The sequence below is a fragment of the Euprymna scolopes genome, chromosome 1 (genome assembly GCF_053919585.1).
Source record: "Euprymna scolopes isolate OS-2025 chromosome 1, ASM5391958v1, whole genome shotgun sequence".
NCBI lineage: Eukaryota > Metazoa > Mollusca > Cephalopoda > Sepiida > Sepiolidae > Euprymna > Euprymna scolopes.
Window position 1 is genome coordinate 98,347,542 of NC_136482.1, and position 18,376 is coordinate 98,365,917.

Genomic DNA, 18,376 nt, shown 5'->3' on the forward strand with positions numbered 1-18,376 from the left:
TTTGTCAGACTGTCAGTACTATATGAGGGCTATTTGTAAAAGAGCAATAAAACATTTTAAAAAAGAAAAAGTAACACAGTTCGATTAATATTTAAACTGAACTTTAATCAATATAAAATATAAATATTATCTATGAAAAATTAAGTAATTTTAAAGTAATATACAATTTAATACTGATAAAACTGAATTATGAATTTAGGGAACAAACAATTAAAGAAACATTAAGCACAAATATTTTTTGGCCGTTGGAACAAGATCACAGTGTAGTATCTGTTTTGATGCTACACTTTACCTTTTCTGTCTTCGGTCGGTGAAGGAGAAATCTTTCATGACTGAGATTATTTTTGTTCCTATCCAGAGTGCCCCTTATTAGGAGGCTGGATTTTGCCCACAAGATTATATGTTGAAATATTTAAATAACTATTACTTCAAATACAGAAATTATATTTAAAGTTTTGGTTTTCTGTTCTTCTATGTCTATTTTTCCCCCATGTTTTTCATCAAAATGTGTAGCGTATTAGTTGTCTCACAAGCAATCATCAGTCATCGCTAACTGGCAGTAACCTGTGGTGTTCCCTGGAGACCAAGTGACAACAAGTCTCCCCAGATTTCCAGTGTTCTCCACTTCTTGACCACTTGTGCAGATGATTGCATGTTATCGCAACAGCCGTTGTCACTGATTTCTCGTTGGCTTCGGCCATTGGCGTTTCCTGGGGTTTGGGTGACAGAATATCTTCCCCAGGTACCAGATTTGAACTGCACACTTCCAGTGGAGATTTGGTGAGTACTCTCCCACCTCGGTCTTTCCATCCTCCCTGACCCTTCACAACAAGTTGGTGTAGTTCCAGTCGATGTCATCTATATCAGTTTTTTATTATTATTACTATTATTATTATTATTATGATGATAATAATAAGGGTGCTTGTGCAGTGTATGCACGTGTATTTTAACTAGTATTTCCAAGTTAAATTAAATTTTGGGTTTGTATTACTGTGCACAGGGATTCGAAAAAGTTGTCAAAAAACAAATATATAACAAATAAATGTTATCAAAGGCAAGATAAGTTACTCTTCTACTTATCTGGAAAGGTTTTTAGTGGTTTTACTCACTTTAAAACGTGTAATCGCTTCAAAAATCGTAGTGTTTATCGATATATTTTAAAACGTTATGCTCGCTATTGAACTCGGTAAGTTTGGGAAAATGAGTTCAAACAAACAAATTATGCAATAAGTAATGCCCCTGACCCACTTCCCAGAGCAGTAGAGCAACGAAACTTGGCACAGTTATTAGTCTTTCTCTACATAGGAACCACCCAAAGTTATGCATTTCTCCCATCGTTTGATGCAACTCTGGAGACCGTTTTTGTAGAACACCCCAGATTGGTCCTCCAACTATGACGTGACTTCAGAAATCAAGGCTGCATCATCTGGGAAACACTTTCCTTTCAAAAACAACTTCATGGCTGGGAAGAGGTGAAAGTCAGAGGGTGCAAGGTCAGGAGAGTAGGGAGGATGAAGAAGGATTTCATAACCACACCCCCGTGCTTCTGATCTGGCGACATGCGAGTTGTGAACCGGAACGTTGTCCTGCAGGAGGAGAGTACCTTTGCTGATCTTGTCCCGCCTCTTGATTTTGATAGATTCCCTTAATTTCCTCAAAAGTGAAGCATAATAGGCTCCTGTAATTGTGGTACCCTTTGCCAGGAAATCTAGCATCACTACTACGTCCTGGTCACAGAAGACTGTGAGCATGACCTTGCCAGCGGAGGGCTGCATCCTTGCCTTCTTTGGAGGTGGTGAGTCCAAGTGCTTCCACTGCATTGACTGGGCTTTGGTCTCTGGATCATAGTGATGGACCCAGGTTTCATCCTGTGTAATCAGTCTTTTGAAAAACTTCGACTCATCTTCTTGGCACATCTCCAAATTCATCCTCGAGCACTCGACGCGTTCTTGCTTCTGGAATGGTGTGAGCAACCTGGGAATCCACAGACCCTGTACTAATCTTGACATCTTGGGCTATTTGGCGAATAGTAATGCACCGATCTTCCAAAATGGCAGCCTCAATTTGACAGACAGATGCCTTATCAATGGCAGAAGGGGGTGGGCGACCAGGCTTGGGAGCTGTTTCAACAGACTTCCGGCCATGTTTGAATTCACGATGCCAGCGTTTTACAAGGTCATATGATGGGGTATTATCACCATAAGTTTGTTTCATTTCATCAAAAGTCTCCTGTGGTACGCGTCCTTTCAAATACAAAAACCGGACTACTGCTCGACATTCACCAGGCTCCATTTCACACCTGACTCAGTTCAAACACCTGTAAAACAGAAACCACAATTAGTTCAGAGCTGTAATTTGCCATAATACCCGTAGAGATATAAATGCTTACACATGCAAAATTTCAGCTAGATCAGACAGCTGAAAGTGGATCAGGAGCATTACTTATTGCACACCCCTCGTATTTTGGACGTATTTTTTGTTATTATTATGAATTTTATTTATTAAAATTTAAATATTTTATTCAAATATCTATTAATATCAGGATGGCTAAACTTTTTAAGAAGGTTCGAACTCGTACCAGTTCGATAAGTAGCCTTGTGTTTTACCACCAGACCATGTCAAATTTCATGCACGATTTTTATCACTTTTTAAATGATCTTATGTGTAAAATGATTTTATGTGTAAAACACCAGTTGTTGAATAGTAGGGAGTGTTCTTACTTAATGAGATTGTTTTGTAATTTTTCAATTTTTCGAAATTATTTCTCGGTTGAATCTGTGCAAGAAGGTTCCATAGTCGTCTTCGCCCATCTGTTTTTTTTTTCTTTTTGTTGGCTTTTGCAAGTACTTTCGACCGAATTTCGTCAATCGTCTTCAGGCAGTTTTGATTGTTGTTTGTTTAAAATCTGGATGCTTTTAAACATGCAATTAAAGTTATATTTAAATTTCTTGAACTAGTGAAGCGTCTCGTGTCTTGGCTGTAAAATGCGAGGATTGCTGTTTGTTTGCAAACAAGCGGTTTGAGCACTATAAAAGTGGTGGACGAATGTTTATTTAAAATGGACGTTTGTTGAAGTTATTTGAACTACCGACTGTCAACGCGATCGTTCTAGGTTCAATCCTCGGCTAGGGTTTAAGGGTCTTTAGCCGCACTGATGAGTTGTGATGATCCCCTGGTACATTCAGGTAGCCGCTAGCAGTAGGATTCGGTGCCGCAAAGAGACCCAGAGGCTACGACTTTGTACTCTTCTCTCACTGGCCCTCCTAGACTACTTCGTTTGATCATACGTCGAGAACATCACCAACATAACCTCCCACAAAACCAATTCGAGTATTTGTCAAGCTCCCGCCGGACCCGTATCGAGGCGGCGATGATATCTATTTAATATAAGCGAGTACATGTAATCGATATCATTTCTACTAATTGTTTTTTTTTTTTTTAATAAAAGTTTTAAAATAAATCTGTAGTATTGTTTTCTTTAGGGCGACACGTTTATCGTTCCACTCTATATTCTAATAATCTAATTTATAAAACTTACTATATTACTGTCTCAATATTTTCAAACTCTATCTCTTCCGAAATGAAAAGTCGCAGAGCAGCGCTAGGTGCCTCAAATGATTGGGTTTTTATGTACCGCTCTTTTATGGATCTTTAACTGGTTAAAATGGTTTTTAAGGGACCAAAAAGATGTCAAAATTGAAAAAGAAATCGCTATACATTTTGTACATTCATCTTCGTTTATTTTTAAGTTGTAACGTCACCAGTTTGAAATGCTACTGTTTTGGTTTCGATTCTGGCTGATTGCACCCAAATACTTTTTTTTTTTTTTTTTAAATTACGCGTCTATAATAATATATACGAAATCTGGACAAATTAAAATATCATATTTAAGCGTATTTTACGGCCGGGGAAAGAAGGGCGCACCCCTTTCCCCGGTAGTTTACATTAAAATGTAAACACACCTTTGTCGACTGATTTGAAAATTTAATTGTAGTACAGACAGAGTATAGCTAGACTACAGGTTGGGAAACGATTTAAGTTACAAATTCTAAAATAGAATATCCCCTTTTAAGTAAAATATTAAAAATAATGTATACACACGCAAGATTAATAAACTGATAATCTCCCTATTAAATTAACATACATAACATAAGTTATTTTTCCCCCCATCCTGGCAAGGATTTTATTTATTGTCTTGTTCCACTTTTCAAATTTTCAGTAGCGGTAGCAAAACAGTAATACTATCTTTTGAGAAATAGACCATGACTGGTCTTTTAAGCTTCTTATTTCTCTCTCTCTCTCTCTCTCTCTCTCTCTCTCTCTCTCTCTCTCTCTCTCTCTCTCTCTTTTCTTTTTTTTTTTGTCACAAATAATGGAGATAGGGGGATATGACCTTTTTTTATTAAAGCCTGATGGCTGACCGTGGTTGGCCTTTGCCATGACTGGAGTGCCACTTCTATAGATGGGAAGGTTTACAACATTGTTTACCTCTTCCGCTTGGTGTATAAACGTGTTGAGGCTCTTTTTATCCTGCGTTTCGACCTGCCAGTATGTATTTTTGTTTTTATTAATATTTTCGGTACTCATGCAGAGAGTGATTCGTGCTGAAATAATAACGTTATTATTTAAAAAGCCATTCTTAACATGGGGAGGGGAGGGTGTTTTGTACCTATTCTGTACTGTAACCTTACAATTGAATAAAAAAATATATCATAAAACTTTAATTAAACGTGGAAATACGATTTAAAAAATAGCGCTCTCTGCATTAGCACATTTTCATATGCGTTCTTCATTGTCTATGGCTTTTATTAAAAACTACCCTTTATTAATAGAGAGGATGCCCCGATCCGTAAACTAGGAGATATGCCAGATCGCTTGAGCAGACAACACACCGCACCGATTTTTATTTTTAATATTTGGTCATGGTTTACTTCAAATGAAAAGTATCCTCATGCCAGGATGTCTAACAAAATCCTATATATAAAAACCGAAGACACTCGAATTTACCGGCTATCTTCTGTCGAGATATTCATGCGCCAGTCTCTTTGTTTAGAACTTCTGTTTGAGACAAATTTTGTGACTCTCTAACCCATCTGTTCTCCCACAAGTGGTCGGGCAATAAGAGCCTTTCGCTTGCCAATAAAAGTACCTTAAATCCAAGCCAACATATATAGACAAGGGCTTTATTAACAAATGACACATCTTAATATTTATCGACATGTGCGGATAAAATAGGTGGTGCACCCGAATGACCTTTTTAGCATGTCAACATGAATACGATAATTCGGTTAAATTAAAAAAAAAAAATTAACGTTTCCAGCTGCCATTCTTAACACGAGAAACATAACCATATTATCGTAAATAATACACATTATTAACAACATGATAAACACTTGTTTTCTGCTTTATTATTTTCATTGTAGATTGAACCGAAAGTGTTCTTAAAGTTTAACAATTATATAGAAAATTTTAAATAATTTAAATAGGCCTTCCGCTTGAGATCAAAACAAACATTAAGAAGAAAATAAATAATTCTTATTGAAACTTCACGCACCGAAAAATGTACAAAAGGGAGACTTTCGAATTGTGATTTGAATTGTGGCAACATTTAGTTCAACTATTTTATCCACTTGGTCATCTAGATACTTTCAAATGTAAGCTTTGGCCTTAAAAGGGTAAACAAACATTTTTATTTTTATGTTTAACTTGTATTTAGAAAAAAATACTCTCCAAAATTGTAAAACATTTATCTATTTTTTTAAAGATTTATCATGAAAAAAAAAAAGAACAGCAAGAGAAATATTTCATGCCTTAATTTGTCGTGTCTAAATTTGTCTTGTCTTGATTTGTCATGCCTCAATATTAGACGAATAGAGAAAAAGTGTAACAGTTGTTGTGTTTGTCGTACATTCGTCCTGCCTTAATTTGTCGTACATAATTAGTAAAGAGATTATTTTGTTCCGATCTAGCAGGTTTTTAAATCTCAGTTGGTAACAATGCTGGCACTTACAATTCTCCAGAGGGGGTGGGGGATAAGCTTGAATGGTTATTTATATTTTATCAACATGTACTTGTCAATCACATGACCGACACATAATACCCTTGAATTCTCGAATCGGCTGAGAGTGCGGTCTAATTTGGTTAGGAGAAACCAGAGACGCGAGTTCCAGCAGGAATTTATGGTACTCTGCAATAAATTTCGAGAGTCGTTGGAATCTAAGTAGAAGCACCAGTGTTTTTTGTCTCTCACACTCGCAAACCCGCGAAAAAGGTCTACCTTCGACGGTTCCGGAGGCTTCAACGCCAAGAAGCGTTCTTGGTTCGAGTGGAATCACCGTGAAACCAGCTACTCGATGAGGATGTAAACCAGTCCACACTACAGGGCTTCAAGGCGGCCTTGAACAGACGCTGGTCGGACCTCCACGGATTCCTCCCTGTATAGTTTCTCTTTGAACATAGCCCCCTAAATTCTCACTGACTTTTTCCCCTTGTAAATGGCAATCGCTTGCGCGTTTATTCTTTGCCAATAAAATGCATGAATGAATGAATGAAAATACAGATACACACTTGTGTGCACACGAACCCATATATCATCAAGCATTTATAGAAACAGATAAAAAGAAAGATAAATAACGGATTAGTAGTTTGTTTTCAGCGAATTTCTTTTCTGTAGAACCCTGAGAAAATGGCAAAATTTGATTTAAGAGCGCCGCTATCGGATCTCTTTTCAATTCCAGCATTCTTTGTATTCGCAAGCTTTTAGCAATTAATAATATTCGCGCCAATCATTGGCAACGGATTTGTCGCATATTCGTGACGCCTTAGCCAGCTCGGTGTGTGGAGTTTCATAACAATTTACAAATGCATTCATAGCAACAAAAGCTATATTATTTATTCATTTGAAAGATTTTAAATAGAAAAAAAATGACGGCGAACCTATGGTACGCGACACAACATCCTTTGTGGGTGATATCAAGCGTTTTATTTTTTTGATAGAAATCGCTCCAGATAAGGCCTGAGACCACTTGATGTAAGGAGCTAACAAAAACAAAAAATGATGATTGAAAAAAAAAGCTATAGATGCCTATTAATCTTAGTCTTGAAAAGACCAAGGCTATGGGTAGGAGAAAAACAGTCAGCAGGGAGAGAGTTCCACAGATCTGCAGTTTTTGGAAAGAAATTACTGAAGTAGGAAGCTGTATTATAATGAAATATCAAAACAACAAATTAACCAAAACCACTAGATACACGAGTCAAATAAGCTGAAAAAAGAAGCAAGGAAAGCATGAGATGATTCTGACGAATACATGCTACAATAGTAATTACAGAATATATAAATCTATAAATCTATTACAGAATCTATAAATCTATGGTTATTTTATAGTGGACAAAGTGCACGAGTCAGTGTTTATATATATATATATAGCCAGTAGAGTTTAGTTTCCTAGAAGTACATCCAATGAAACAACATGTATCTACCAAAATAGTGCTCAATGAGTGAACAGAGTAGGTATATTTTATTTGGGTATAAAGACATAGAGATAAAATATAAAGTAACTAACGCTAGCACAAATGGATCTAGAAATTGTGGTAGGAAAATTATTTGGTTCACCCCCCCCCTTTAATATTATGTTGAAAACAAAACTTGGTACAAAATTTTTACAACTTATTAACAAGCATTTCCCACCAAATAATACATTACATAAAATATTTAATAAAAATACATTAAAATTAAGTTATAGCTGTAGTGATAACTTAGAAAGGATTATAAAAAAGCATAATGGAAGAATTTTAAGGATGACTAATAGAGAAGGTGTAAATACTAGTGCAAACACTGCGGTGAATAAATGTAACTGTAAAAAGCCTGAGGAATGCCCAATAAAAAATGAATGTCTGACCTCATCAGTGGTATACCATGCTAGGATATTCCTGGTAGAGAACCCAAGGGACGAAAGATTCTACATAGGGAGTACCCAAATGACTTTCAAAAACAGATTCTATGGACATACACGCTCGATGAGTAATCAAACATATGAAAAGGACACTTCCTTATCGTTATATTACTGGAAATTAGTTAGAGAAAATAAAACACCTAGTATAGAATGGAAGATTATTAGGAGGGCCAATACTTGCCACTCATTGATCTCACCATGTCCATTATGCTTATCAGAAAAACTTGAGATAACTAGGTTTAAAGACAGGGATAAATTATTAAATATTAAACAAGAAACTGCTATATCCTACAAACATTTCAGAATACACGCACTTAAAGAACTCTAAATTAGTAGACCAGAACAACTATGAGTACAACTAACCCCCATCAACTAACCCCCCCACAAAGAGGATAAGTGAGGTCGCAACTATGATCATACCCGTATGGATTACGTAAGTCGCTTAATATTCGACTTCATCAAGCAGTTATAAGATTACAAACCTAAATAAGTACCTGTATGAAGGTATATTTGAACCAAACGAGTAATAGACTGTTTTAATAATGTGTGCATATGGGTATTTTTGGGTGTATGCATGTATGGATATATGATCTTTATATACCTGGGTAGGAAAATTAATTAAAAAAAAAAGGATAAATGAATAAATAGATGAAAGAAAGTAAGGAATGAAGGGTGAATGAAAGAAAAGGGGATAAAGAAATTAGGGTGAATAAATAAAGATGAAGGTAAGTACTACAATATATAAGCTTGTATACTCAGTTTGTATAACCTAAATACTCTGCTTTCTGTCATGTGTTATTATATATTATTATTGTATCGTTATGCATCTTATGTATATCTGCCTAACCATCGAAAGAGTGCTTGCTTAATATGAAGATAGGCCTATGAACTTCATGCTGAATTCAATATAAATTTTTACGTAGTATAAATTTTTACGTAGCAAAAAAAACCTACAACTTAGGAAAATGTAACAAACGGGTGGGGCCATGAAATATAACTATGCGTGTGGAGTTTGATAGAAAAAAAGGGAACTTATGTAGTAAATGTATTCATGTCTGTTTCTACTTTAGATGTATCATTTGGTGGCAAGGTACATATATATATATATGTCTATATTTGTGTGAGTATGTATGTATAAGTGTATTTTTTGTATGCATGTATGTTTGTATATGTATATATATATATGTATATATGTATATATATATCTATGTGTATGTTTGTATATGGATGTATTTGTATATGTGTATGTATGTATATGTATGTATATGCATATATATATATTTCTGAACTATTAAAATAGGCTGTCTCGTATATGATTGTTGTAACACTATAGATTACAAGAATGTATGGATGTCCGAATGTTGTTTATATGTATGTTATATATATATGTGTGTGTGTGTATGTATGTATGTATGTATATATATATGTATATATATGTGTATATATATATGTGTATATATATGTGTGTATGTATGTTGTATATATACATATATATATGTGTATATATATGTGTGTATGTATGTCTGTATATATCCATATATATATATATATATATATATATATATATATATATATATATATATATATATATATACCCGTCTGGAGTGTAGTAGCATACTATTTCATATATGAAGGGGTTACCACGCTACTGAAGTAAAGAAAAATGCCATTATCTGTCTCTGTATGTCTGTATGTGTGTGTGTATATATGCGCGGGTGTAGCAAAGTGTAGGCGTTTATAAGTATATTGATATATTAATATATATATTTACATGTGGGGTTTAGATAACTTTCGTGTTTTATATTTATTCATATTTTGTTTGTTTATTTGTTTTTATATATTTTTTTTTATTTATTTTCTTTTGTTTTATTTACCTTATTTTAATTTTAATTTTAACTTTATTCCTGCGTAGTTTAGAGTTATTGCCTAGTTTCAGTACGTGTGTTGTGAGTAAAATAAAAGCGAACAGCATAGATTCGCTTTTGAATATATGTGTTAACGTGAGTGTGTGTGTGTGTGTGGCGGTGTCTGTGTATGTGTGTGTTGTGTGTGTGTTGCATGCATGTGTGTGGATGGATGTAGATTGAAAGGCACCGGTCAGTACTTAGTGACCATAGCTAATGTTCTTAATTTACAGACTCCAAGACAAAAAAACTAAATTCTCAAGTACCTTATGCCATAAAAACCAAAAGATAGGTTGGATAGGGGGAAAGGGAAATGAAAAAGATGTTTATTATCTTCAAAGACTTCACTTGTCCTCTCACCGTTTTTTATGATTCCCACCCAGGTTACATTCTAACTTAACAAACGAAATAGGAAAATGTATTTGGTTGAAATATCACTTTCGACGGTAATTCTTGGCCTGAAGACATAATCCCCCAACGCGGGTGATTACAGAAACATGTATGCACATATGTAGCCATTAATGTTTGTATAAATTAAATTAATATATATATATATATATATATATATATATATATATATATATATATATATATATAAAGAAGCAAGGAAAATATTAGACACTTCTGACGAATACATGCTATAATAGTAGTTACAGAATCTATACATCTATAAAGCTATTACAAAATCTATAAATCTATAGTTATTTCATAGTGGATAAAGTGCACGAGTCAGTGTTTGTTTATATATATATATATATATATATATATATATACATACATATATGTGTGTGTGTGTGTGTGTGTGTGTGTGTGATCTTTTCAACACATTTTGTTTTATACAAACACAATTTAGTATTTAGCTATTGTGGATTTTGATTATAATTTCTAAGTTTTTACAGCCACCGTAGGGCAGTTCAAAGCTATATTTATTGAATATTTTATGCAAGAGATTAGTTACCGGAAAGTGTTTTGGGGTAAGATTTAGGAATTTGTTGCCATATTTATTTTTTGTACCTGGTTATAGGATGGAGTAAACCAAAGGATGTTTGTCTTTCTTCTATTTTTATCATAATTATTAATATGTTGTATATCATATTTAATGCCGATATTATGCCCACGACGTCTTAGAGCTACGTTGTGAATGTTACTCGAATTATTAACTTCTATTTCATTCTAGAATTTTTGCAAAGTCTACGTTACATAGAACTAGAAATATGTATTATAGTTGATAGACGTTGGACTTTAAGCTTTACCGCTCCAGAAGATATCTCACTACTGATGCAATTCTCTATCTATATAAAAGCCAAGTACGGCCAAGGATGGAATACTGCTGCCATATCTGGGCAGGAGCTGCTAAAAACAGCCTATCCTGCCTTGACAGAGTACAAAATAGACTTCGTGGCTTAGTGGGGGGTGCCCTTTTCTCTACCCTGCAACCTCTCTCCCACAGAAGAGACGTTGCGAGCCTATCCTTGTTTTATCGTTATTTCCATGGAAGGTGCTCGTCTGAACTCCAATCTCTGGTCCCCCCTCGCCAATCTTTTACGAAAAACACCCGTCTAGCCGAATCCACTGTGGAAAAATTCCCCCCACTCTTTATCTGTGCCTAAATCAAAACGTGGATTCCATGAACAAAGCTTCTTTCTTAAAGCTGCGCGCCTGTGGAACTCTGTTCCGTCTGCCTGCTTCCCACCTGACTACAACTTGGATGTCTTCAAGTCCAACGTTAACAAATTCCTAATGAACCGCCCCCTTAAGTAAACACTTCATCAAATCTCCACACTAACGTAATGTACTTGCAATAACCCTTATCCCTGAGTGGCTTCCGGGCCTTGAAAAGTGGTGACCACTGTGTAAAAAAAAAAAAGAAGCTCACGTATATAAGGGCAGCGTTATCCTTTAAATATAGTTCGTATGACTTTTTAAGTTGAAAGTGCATCTAAAAAGTTAGTTAATTTTATGTTAGTTACATATCGACACGAGCCTAATGTTTTCATTTCTATATCTATAAATTTAAAAGATTTTGCCCTTGATTTCATATATAGTCATCGACAGAGATTAGTTTCGTCATATTCGACTCATAATTACGGATACACACATATACATGTATATATAAAGAAAAATATATAAGGAAAAGTCAGTCGCACACTCATGCACCCACACACGCACGCACACACACACATACACACACACACAAAGAAAAGTATATATATATATATATATATATATATATATATATATATATATATATATATATATATATATATATATATATACACTAGCAGGCTAACCGGTATTGCTCGACTGTAAAATGCGCTTAAATATGATATTCATCTGACAAATTCGATTTTTTTTTATTTTTACACTTTTGCACCTATTTTTCTCGGTTAAAACCCAAATATAAAGTTTCGCATGGGTTCGAATATTCTATATATTATGTTTCATGTCTCTACACACACAAAAACAAAACTGACAGAGGAGCTGTGTAGACAATTATTTTTAAACAAATATGTATACGTATACATAAATATATATAGAAAGAGTTTTATGTTTAACATTTTTATGCAAATATTACGCAAGTATAAATCATGTAAAATATCTGCATAAATATAATTACACGTAATAGTTCACTGAAGATGATCATCCAATGAGAAAACCGAAAAAACCAGTAGGGAATTAATTAAAATGAATGCCTAAAAGAATATGCAAATTAGCTAGATCTTTTGCAGATGAATGCAATTCCACGACTCATATATAACAAAGTTGTATTTTCTTTTTAAATAAATAGAAAAAAAGTAAAGTTAGTTGAAGTTATACTGCTATAGTATAGATAGATAGCCAGTGCATTATGAAAAAAAAAATCCCAATCGATATCATCGTTTTTTTTTCTCTTCGACCCGATAATTCTTTCGGTAGTACACACTTACAAAGATGAGTATCCAGTTGTTTGTTGGTTAGAAACGGTCTGCTACGGCAATAGTGATTATGACGACCCTCATTGTTGTCGTGCTGTAGAACGAGAGGGCGAAGCTATTGCTGCTGCCATCGTGGTGGTAGTGGAAATGCTGTGTCGTCCAGGTCAAAATAAGCACAACATTTATGTTTCACACTTAGGGGTATGCGACAGATTTAAAAATACAGTATCTAACAATAAATAATGTCTATGCCTACTTTATATCGTTTAAGTTCTTTGTTATTGATAGGAACAAATCACGAGTTATAATCTTTATATATTTTTTTCATATCTTACTCACGTGTTTAATAATACATTAAAGGAAAATATCTACAAATCTTCGATTACGTGTGTATTAAAATATAAATACATTAATTTACATATGAATGAATTAGCTGCGGAAGAACAGCGAATTAGGAAGAAGAAGAAGTAGTCGAATGATTGACAGTAAAGAGAACACGTCGAATTTAAGAAGTCGTGGAAGTGCTATCAATTACTGTTTTTTCTTATTAGATTACAAGCTATTTCGGCAAAAAATAAAGTTGATGAGGCCATGGCAAGAGTCGCATTGTTTTTAATTGCCGTCGTCATGTTATGGAGAATTATCAATAAGAATTCGATAGGCGGACAGTTTGAAAATTGTCGTCGTTGTGTTATGAAGAAGATTAAATCATGATTTAAGTCGTTTTTTTTTTTAAATTGCCGTTGCGCTTTAGAGAATTTTAAATAAGGATTCGAAAGTAAGATTATTTTGAAAATTGTCGTTGTATTATAAATAATTTAAAATAAGAATTCGAGTACGACTTTTTAAAAATTGTCGCCGTAGTGATATGGAGATTTTAAATAAGAGTTCGAGTCGGACTTTTGAGAAATGACGTCAGTTTATTTTGGAGAATTGTTTATACATTCAAGAGTCGGACTTTTTAAAAATTATTGTCGCGTTATTGAAAAGATTAAATCATGAATCGAGTTAGATTTTGAGTATTGACGTCGAAAAAAATTACACAGACGATTAAATTACGTTTTAAGGGTCGGACTTTTGAGAAATGTCGTCATTTTATGGAGAAGATAATTAAGATATGAGTCGGACGTTTTCATTTTCGTTTTGTGTTTAAAAATCAAAAAGAATATGGAGGGCTGTGTACGAAGGGACAGTTGTGCCTGGCTGTATACAAAGTGCTAGTTTGTCTGGCCGTGTAGTGTGGTCTAGTAAAGTCTAGCCGTGTATGAAGCACTAGAGATGCAAGTACCGATTTGGGCAAGGTTTTATATTATGTAAAATTATCTTTTAAGATTATGGGACGTGTGGTTTGAAATATAGATGCATTAATTTGCATATGAATGAATTAGCTGCGTTAAGAAAGGTGAATTGGGGAGAAGAGCGAGTCGAGTGTTTGACAGAATTTATGAAGTCGTGCGAAAGTTGTACTGTCAATTACTTTTTTCATATCCAATTACGAAACTTTCCTGTAAGCATTACTGCTATTGTCTCGCGATACGAATGATACTGACAACACACTTTTCATTATTTATTTTACTTGAAGTAAGTCACAATTAACTAGAACTTCTTCGACATTCTCTTAATTAATGATACCTTAGTGTGTGTTTTGCTTTTTTTTTTAATTATGGATGTATCAGCATAAGCTAAAAACGGATGATTCGTTTAACGTTTATATTTGGCGCTATTGTACAAGTGTCATTCCAAAACTAAAGCCTCCTATTTTTTTAACTTAAAAAGTTGAAGAACTACAAAAATGGAAGTGATGTCATAAAAAATGAACGACCTTTTGCGCTCCAGAATTTATTTTTCTACATAATCACCACCATTTTCAATGCACTTTTACTAGGGATTCAATGACGCATCTCAGCTTCTGACACACGGCCATGACAGCCATTGCTTTCTTAGAATACCACACACTTGCACTAAAATGTAATTTCAATCTTTTCTAATCCATTCAAGCGAAATAAAAATAGGAGACATTACTTTTGAGACGTCCTTTATTTATATATATATATATATATATATATATACATATATATATATATATATATATATATATATATATATATATAGTGTGTATGCATATATGTGTATAAATATGTCTATATATATAAGTATATATTCATATATATATTCATATATATATATTAATAGAGAGGATGAGAGATTAACAATTGTGAAATTATTAATCTGCTTCATAGGGAGAAGCATAATAAAATCAAATTAAATGTACGATCGTTTCGGAAACGATATCCATTCATTCACTTAATATTTCCAAATAAAATATTGAGAAATAAATATTTTTAGATGTCGTCTCCTCGTCAGCATAAATGGAGGTGTTTCTGATTTGTAAGGACACCAAATTTAAACTAGCGTTTTTGAAATGATTATGGCTGGTGGATCTAGAAATTAATAAGAAAAAGAAAAATTACGTAGGAATAAAAAGAAAAAATTAAAGTGAAGTTAAATTCTTTTTATATATATATGATTAATATTAGATATATTTTCAATTATATTTAATGTAAATGAGTATAATGTAATGATATAATGTCTAGGTGATACAATTAAACTATTGCATAATGATGGTTAATTGGTCGAATGGTGAAAGGGGAAAAATAATAATTACATTTTTTTATTTTATGCTTGGGTAGGATTTTTATAAGGGAGAAATTAGCTATAAGTTAGATTTAAAGAGTATGAAAAATTGATTTTATAGAATATTTCGATAAGATATAATAAAATATAAGCAAATGTAAGGAATTATATTTACAACAAAAGAAAAAATAATAATAAAATAAGTATCTTTGCATGGGAGTAGTTACATACATAGAAAATGGTGAAAATGTAATCGACATAAGCATATATTTAAAAGCAATTATCCTCTTACTTACTCAGTAATTTAGTTTTTTTTTTAATATGTTTATTAATACCAATGCATTACTTAAATTTCCGTTATTTTAGATTTAGAAAAATGTCTTAATTCTTAAAAATTAACATTATTATTAAGAAATATTTCTTATGAACGACATCTCTTTCAAATTTGTGCCCAAGGACACGACAAAAATGAAACATTACACATCGAAAAAATTCCTTCCAGTTAAAAAAAAATAATATGGAATCACTCCGTACTTATTTTATACGACCAAATAGATGGCGTATCCATAGGTTCTGTCCTTGGACCCATCTTCAGTAAGCTCTACATGAGTCATCTCGGAAACCTCATACTCAACAACAACAATAAATCCTCCATTTATGTAAGGTATGTAGAAAATATCCCCCTCCTTGCTAATAACAACTAACAAATCCTTACACTTAAGGACCTTCTCCAAGACAACTCTGTACGCAAATTTACTGTAGAACTAAATGTTAATAACAAAATTCCTTTCTTCGACATCCTTATTGACACTTCCAATGACAATTTTAGCACTTCCAACTACAGAAAAACCTAGCTGCTATAATTCTTGCCTTCTTAGTTTCAAGAGCAATTGCTCCCACCGTTACAAGATAACCATCATCAAAAGCCTCCGCAACTGAGCAAAACCTATCTCTTCCAACAAGAAATACTACTCAACGAACTAAAAATATTAAACAAGTCCGCATCAATAACAGATTCACAAATTATATTGTTGATCAACACATAAACTCCACATCCCAGAAGTTAAACAACACACTCACTAGCAGTAATAAACCACAACATCATACCTCTAATACAATCAACCTATTCTACTGCAATTAAATGCATCTGGGTTTTAAGTTAGAAAAAAATCGCTATAAAAAACTTTATTCATAGATGCATCTCCCCCGTTGACAACAATAACATTACATTCATCATTTACTATCAAAAAATTAAAATCCAAAACTTAGTTATTAAAAATAATCCCATCCTCCTCTAAAACCAGTTGAACGCACCAACGCCATCTATCAGTTTAAAATGCCCCCTGGGAGAATGTTACTCCTATAAGAACAATGCAACTAATAGTTACGTCGCGTCGGACATATCACTACCACATTATCCCATCGTCTTACCTGCCATAATGTTTAATCTAGTGCCATATTCCAACACTTACATAAAATACATCACTGTCCCTCTCGAATTTTAGAGAAATTTTAATCAACAACACAAAAATACTGCACCACGAAACAAATGTTAAGAAGCTAAAAATCCCTGAAGCTATTTATATAAAAACGCAAAAACCTACCCTTAATCAGGTCGCATTCAAAAATAATGCAACACACTTAAATGCTTGGATAACTACCTCCTCACACCCAATCCGTTCCTTCCACTGACTCTAGAACTGGCACGCTCTTCCGTTCCCTGATACTAACCCCCTACTGCCGCCAGCAGACCCACTGACCCTCACTCACACCTTCGCTTGTAACCCAACTACTATTTAAATAAATCTACTCATAATTCCCCTCGAGCCCCTCACACAGATTCCTGAAGATGTGCAAATGAGTACACGAAAAGTTAAAAGTTTTTAAAAAGTTTAAAAAAAAAAACGCAGACACTGAGAAGAAAAATGCTTGGACCACACATCCATACTTTCGACGTATATACAAAAAAGATAACACGAAAAATTTAACTAAAATAAGAATTACAAAACATAAGCTTTCTGTTGTCTTTAACAACGTCTGTATATATATATATATATATATATATATATATATATATATATATATATATACAATAAATATTACAGTTAAGTTTACCAAAATAATATACGTATATATGTAAGTGTTGGAATATATTATATATGTAAGTGTTGAAATATATTATAAATATTGAAGAGTTAATATTTATAAAGTATCATAAACTAGATGTAAAAGCTCGATAAAACCAAATAGGAAATAGAGCTTATAATTGATTTTTGTATTTTACCGTTATTGGATATTTTACCCTTCACCAAACTATCCATTCACGTGAAATCACCTTTTTCTTCGCCATATTCCCTCTCCTTCACTACCAAGTAAGATCTATGATTTACTTGTAGTTTCATCAAATACTTTTGCAAGCAAAACCCGATCCCGCATTTTGCTAAATCCTACCCTCTGATGAGAAGGAAAGTATTTCTTCGACACTCCGCGGATTAAGGACTATCCACTTATTTTGTGCTCCCTTTTTAAAATTAAATATGTTTTTTAATCTTTTTGAAAGTGTTTTTTAACATGTTTTATTAACTACTTGTTCTTATATATATATATATATATATATATATATATATATATATATATATATGTATATATAAATGTAAATTTGGTTCGTTAAAAGTGAATAAAACCATATTTCTACGTTACCAATGTATTTGAAATTTTCAGACAACCCATCTTTAGAGTCGAGGGATGTTTTTATGTCATTAAAATAAATTTACCTCGCGAATTATTAAAATATTAAATAAAATATAAATATTTTTCGAAGTCGTTTCTGCGAGACTTGCCCGGTTTTATTTCTGGTAACTTCCGTTTCAACTACTCTCGAATTACCAGATAAGTAAAAAAAAAAAAAAAAAAAAAAAACTTACTTATGCAGAGAGTGATCCGTGCTGAAATAATAATGTTTTGTACCTAT

The 18,376-nt window shown here is 33.3% G+C and overlaps 1 protein-coding gene across 1 annotated transcript in view; it reads left to right on the forward strand.

The window, feature by feature from the left end:
* The first annotated feature begins 4,380 nt into the window (after positions 1 to 4,380).
* The window catches only part of LOC145256650 (bile acid-CoA:amino acid N-acyltransferase-like), a 153,213-nt gene continuing 139,217 nt past the window's right edge, over positions 4,381 to 18,376 (forward strand). The window contains exon 1 of the mRNA XM_080115594.1: positions 4,381 to 4,548. The gene's annotated coding sequence lies outside the window, so the exon portion shown is untranslated. The remainder of the gene's footprint in view (positions 4,549 to 18,376) is intronic.